This window comes from Echinops telfairi, unplaced genomic scaffold (genome assembly GCF_000313985.2).
Source record: "Echinops telfairi isolate 266 unplaced genomic scaffold, ASM31398v2 ScPeMD7_3533;HRSCAF=4204_0, whole genome shotgun sequence".
NCBI lineage: Eukaryota > Metazoa > Chordata > Mammalia > Afrosoricida > Tenrecidae > Echinops > Echinops telfairi.
In genome coordinates, this window is record NW_022107431.1 from 99,825,128 (window position 1) to 99,831,369 (window position 6,242).

Sequence of the window (6,242 nt, forward strand, 5' to 3'; positions counted from 1 at the left end):
GCTAAAGTAACAACCCAAGTGTTCTTGATAATTGGCATTAAATTTCAATCCATGTTCGATGAGTCCAGGTTTTTAACATTTCCATGTGTAGAGTTCTTGAAATGCCATTCATTGTTAAATTAATTCTTGTATTTGTACTTATTAAACCTCTCATAACATTATCCACAAGATTTCTATGTTTTACTGAGAAGCACCTTTTCTTGTCAGGGAGTGGCCAGATTGCCTTGTGAGTTACAGACAACCTAGTTAAGCTTGATAGTAGACCAAGGGAAATACCTGTTATGTAGAAAATGAAAAACTGGTAGGGAAAAAAGTTGGTAGAGGCAGAGATGATGAAATGGGGCACACAGGAAATGGCAGTTCTAAGAAAAAGAAGCAGCCAGGCGAGTAGAGCTAATGGATGTTGTTCAGCCTGTTATTTCATAGAAAACATTGCCTTAGAGTTAATTGATACTTCTTTGTTTTTTACGCTGTAAAGTTTTGTTTTTGTGAACATGGCTATGTGGAGGAGGGATGGAAGATCTAGGGATGCTATCAGTGCTGCTGTTGCAAGAATTTTGATGCACAAATATCTGTTGCAGAGTTTGGATCATCTAGTAAAGTATTTAAAGTCTTTTTAATCTATATCCCATTCTTTAAACATAAAAACACATTTCCTTTCATATCATTTGAAACTTCAAAATAAATACTGTGTCTAAAACCAAATCAGACCATGTTGACCTTATTTGTACATAAAATAGACAGTGTATGTTTTGTATGTATGATATTTTGTTTTATTGTTCCTGCTAGTACTGAATATAACTTTCTGTAAACCAACCTTATAATTTCATTAATTTCTCTTTGAGGGCTACCATATTCCCTTCCCTTGACTAGTTATGAAAAGTTTTTGTCCTTAAATACCAGATAGGCTGATTCCATTTTGACTAACATCTATTCTGCAGTTGTCTTCTATGACAGTCTGTACTGGCTGTTTGCCTGGCCTACTGCGCAGCCATTATTCCATGGCTTCTGTTTGTCACCCTCCTTGTTGGCTCTGCTTCTAATTTACTCTCTTGTTTACTTGAAGCACCTCCTGAGACACAGCTTCCTAAGAAGTGGTGGTAGTGGGAGGTGAATTTCCTGAGTCTTTACATATTTAAAATGCCTTTATTTCAACCTATATTTACTGATAACTTGACTATAAATAGAATTTTAAGTTAAAGTTTTTAATTTCTAAGACTACTTAAAAAAAGACTACTTTCATTTCTAGACTGCATATGACAGATTCTTAGTTTATAGTTATCTTTTCTGAGAATATATAAATGGGTGTATATATATTTAATTTTATTTCCTACTTTGTCAGGATCAGGATTTTTGTTGTTGCTGTTTTAAGTTTTGTTTTTCACTCTTATTTATTTAGGTGATTTCCCTCTATTTCTGGCTAGTCTTAGCCATCTATCATATATTAGTAGACACCAAGACTTATTAAAAGCTCTGTGTTCATAGGTGGTGCTTGGCATATTGTTAGCTCTACTGACACGATGTTCCCAGTGGTTACCCAGTTCACAAGAAAATGCCTAAACAGAATTAGTTGAGAGGGTAATGTTTGCAGGTAGAACACGCTCTTAGAAAAGCTGAGCCTTGGAGTGCTTTCAGGGAACCATTCCTTTGTTTGGAGGCCTTTGCTCTGCGGCTGTTCAGTTTTTCTAGGGAAGAATCCTTCAGATTTCTGTGGAATGCAGGGAATTTAAGGGGATACGGTTCCTTTTTTAATTATTTTACTGGGGGCTCAATCTGCTCTTATCACAATCCATGCATCCATCCATTGTGTCATACACATTTGTACATTTGTTGCCATCATCCTCTTCAAAAGATTTCTTTCTACTTGAGCCCTTGGTATTAGTTCATTTTAGGGGATGCTGTTTCTTAATACTTTAACTGTGCTTCTGCCTTGGCTTCCATTACCTCATAATCTTATCTTTGACAGCACATGCCTTTAACATTTTCAGTTTTATTTTCATTGCTACTTCATAACTAATTTTGCTACTGTTATGAATCAGGCGACCCCTGCCACGATGCACAGGTTGAGAACCGCTGCTATAGTCACCTCTCCTCCCACCCACAACCCCAGATGTTTTCTCCGTAGTTTTGTAGAATGTCATAAATAGAATCTTTTGTCAATATGTAGTTTTGTGAAACTGGCTTCTTTGACACTTCATAATACCTCAGAAATTCATCTAGGGTGATGTTATGTATCAGTATTTTTTCTTGTACCTTTCTTGACACTTTTCATTTTATTGAAGTAGGAGAAAAGATACCCTCTGGTGGCCAGTCTACTAGCTAGAAGAACCACTGAAGCAAATATATTCACCGCCTGTTGGTTATTGTATGTGACTTAAAAACAAAAACTTGTCATACAAGGGTCTTCAAAAGTTCATGTAAAATGGAATTTAAAGATAAGGATTAGAAAAAAGTTATCTCAGCATAGCTCCATCAAGTTGAATACACTTTGTAAACAATGACTCCAGCCTTTTAGTCCATCCCTAAAGAACTGAGAATGCCGAGAATTTAAACATCTCAATACAGTCTTTTACAATATTAAAATGGGTGCCCATTAAAGATTTTTTAAGATTAGGAAAGAATAAGAAGTCAGGAGGAGCCAAGTGAGGATTGTAAGTTGGAATGATTTCCCATAAAAATTCTTGCATAATTGCCCTTGTTTCATGAGAGGAATGAAACAATGGAGAAGGACTCTAGTGAAGCTTTCCTGGTTGTTTTTTGGTTTTGCTTTTTGCTAAAGTTTTGGCTAATTTTCTCAGAGCACTCCCACAATAAACAGGTGTAATCAGTCTTTGGCCCTTCAGAAAGTCAACGAGCAAAATGCCTTGAGAATCTCAAAAACTCTTTACTATGATGACCTTGCTCATGACGAGTCTGCTTTTGCTTTGACTGAGTCAGCTTGCACCTCTTGTTGTAGCCATTGCTTTGAGAGTGCTCTGTCTTTAAGGTCGTATTGTAAAAGTCCTGTTGCATCTACTTCAGTTCTTCCAGGAAATGCTTCAGGATTTTGATTGTCACTGTATAAAATTTCCATAGAAAGCTCAGCTCTTGCCTGCAGCTTACGTGGATGTAACAGTTTGGCACCTATTGAGCAGAAAATGTTCTCAACTTTAATTGCTCAGTTACAATTGTGTAAGTTGAAACAGTTGAGAATTTGGTGGTGGTGGTGATGGTTTCTGCTGTTAATTGTGATGTTTGCTGTTACTCATTGGTTCTCCAATTAGGGTACAGACGAAATGAATGAATTGTTGGCTTGTAATTTGATGTGGATGGTCTGCCACTGCCTGTCTCGTCTTCAGCAACGTTTTTCTTAAAACGAATGATCCATTTGTATATTACTTCTTTGGGGAATATTCCCATACGCTTTTCATAAAGCATCAGTGATTTCACCATTCTACCACTAAAATGTCATCATAGATTTGACGTTCTTCTTTAAGTACAATTCATGTTTCTTGGACAGCTTTTAAACTAGAGCTCTATTTATCCTTCATTGTGCCTCAAACCAGATATGTTATAACAAACTGCTGTTAGGTACTGATCCTAAGCACAACAGAACAAAGCAGTCCCTGGTTGTGCATCGTCTTCACAATTATTGTGATGTTTGAGCCCATAGTTGTAGCTACAGTTTCTGTCCAGTAGAAAGGTCTTCCTCTTTTCCCAATATATATATAAACAAGTTCAAGTTCTAAAAACAAACTGCGATTCAGCCAATAATGACCCATAGTGACTACAGGACAGAGAACTGTTTCTATGGGTTTCTGAGGTGGTACATTTCTACAGGAGCAAATAGTCTATCTTTTTCCAGCAAAGCGACTGGTTAGCAGCCGAACATGTAACCCACCACATCACCAGGGCTCTGCACCAAGTAAACCTTCACTAATAATTTAGTAATTAAGTATGGGTTTATTGGGGGGGGGGACAGACTTTAAAACCCATGCATAATCTATGCATTATATGCATTTCTGAGAACTTTTTGAAGACTCACCAGATATTTAAAATGTATTATTGTGAGCCTATTTGCCACAAGCCTTTCTAACCAAAGTAATGTGGAAGAAAATCAAACACCATATGTTGCTTTCACTATCAAGCCTGTTGGCCTACTTGGTTTTAAAACACAAAAGCAGAAAACAGGTTTTATAAGTAAATGTCAGATCCCACTTGCTTTCCCTCCTCCCATGGGGCAAAAAGAGTTATCTGACCTTTTTACAATAAGGTTTGTAAAAGTATATTTTATTATCATATCTCTAATCTTCAGTTAGACTTTCATTCCATCCTTTGTATCTAAAAGATCACAAGTGAGAGGGCTTTAGAAGCATGGCTTTTAAACTTATGTAATCTTTTTAGGTCACTTATCATTTCTTTGTCAATAAAAAGGAAATCACATACCCACTTGGATTTTGTTTTGAAGAATAAAGTGATGAAAATGTAGAAATATAGGTACCTAGTAAGTTTACCTAGCACAAAACGTAGAAAACTGTGAAGCGAATAGTTGTCAAATCAAGTGAACTCATTCATATTGATCTGTTTTGTTCTATCTAATAGACATTGTGCTCACCAGCTTTAGATTTTGTGAATAACTACTGGTTTTCTACTGATTTCTCTATTCTTTTTCTTCATTTGCATTTCTCTTTATATTCACCATAAAATAAGTTCAGGATCCTGAGATGTTCTGGGTCCTTTTCTCTCACAATTCCTGAGCTGTTTTAAATTCCTCATCAATTCTGCTCTTTTTATACTGATACCTTTATCTTTTCATTTATTTGGCTATCCTGAACTCTAGATTGTTCACTCTGTGTTTCTCGTTTCTTAAGATTTGTTGTTGGGTACCATTGGCTCAGTTCCGACCCTATGCACAACAGAATGAAAACACTGCTTGTCCTTTTGCAATCCTCACAATTGTTCCTGTACCTGGGCCCATTGTGTTAGCCCAACAACTCATTGAGGGGCTCCCCCCACCCCCATGCCCTTCTACCATGAATGATGTCCTCCAGGGAATGGTCTCTCCTGACAGTATGTCCAAAGTATGTAAGACGGAATCTTAGCCATCCTTGCCTCTAAGGAGTACTCTGACTGTACTTCCAAGACAAATCAGTTTGTCCTTTTAGCAGTACATGGTACTTTCAGTATTCTGCAGCACCACGATTCAAATGCATCAGTTATTTGGCCTTAAAAGACTGTATTCAAAGTCCAACTTTCACCTGCATATGAGGCAACTTTCACCTGCATATGGCTTTGGTCAGGCACACGTTAGTCCTCAAAGTAACATCCTTGATTTACAATATTCTAAAGAGGTTTAGTGCAGCAGATGACTTCCATGACAAGTGACTGGGTCCAAGCAAGACAAAATCCTTGATAACTTCAATCTTTTCTCCATTTATCATTGTTTTTTTTTAAGTCATTTGGAGGAATACAACTCATCACAAACCATACATATATCATTTGTGTCAAGCACATTTGTACATTCATTGCCCTCATCCTCAAAATATTTGCTCCCCACTTAGCCCTTGGTATCAGCTCATTTTCCCCCTCCCCACTCTTCTCATGAACCCTTTGTAATTTATAAATTATTATTTTGTCATATCTTACACTGTCCAACGTCTCCTTTCACCCACTTTTCTGTTGTCCATCCCCCAAAGAGGTTATAGTACATCCTTATAATCGATTCCCCCTTTCTACGCCACCTTCCCTCCACCCCACCTTCCACCCTCCAGTATCGCCACTCTCAGCACTGGTCCTGAAGGGATCATCAGTCCTGGATTCCATTTCTGGTTCCTATCTGTACCGATGTACATCCTCTGGTCTAGCCGGATTTGTAAGGTAGATTTGGGATCATGATGGAAGGAAGCATTTCGGAATTAGAAGAAAGTTGTATGTTTAATTGTTGCTACACTGAATGCTGACTGGCTCATGTCCCCATGACCCTTCTGTAAGAGGGTGTCCCGATACCTACAGATGGGATTTGGGTCTCCACTCTGCACTCCCCTTCATTTACAATGATATTTTTTCTTTCTTTGATATCTGATCCCTTTGACACCTTGTGGTCACACAGGCTGGTGTGCTTCTATGTGGGCTTTGTTGCTTCTGAGCTATATGGGTACTTGTTTACCTGCAAGCCTTAAAGACTCCAGATGCTGTATTTTTTCATAACCCAGCACCATTATCTTTCTTCAGCACATTTGCTTATGCACACATTTGTCTTCAGC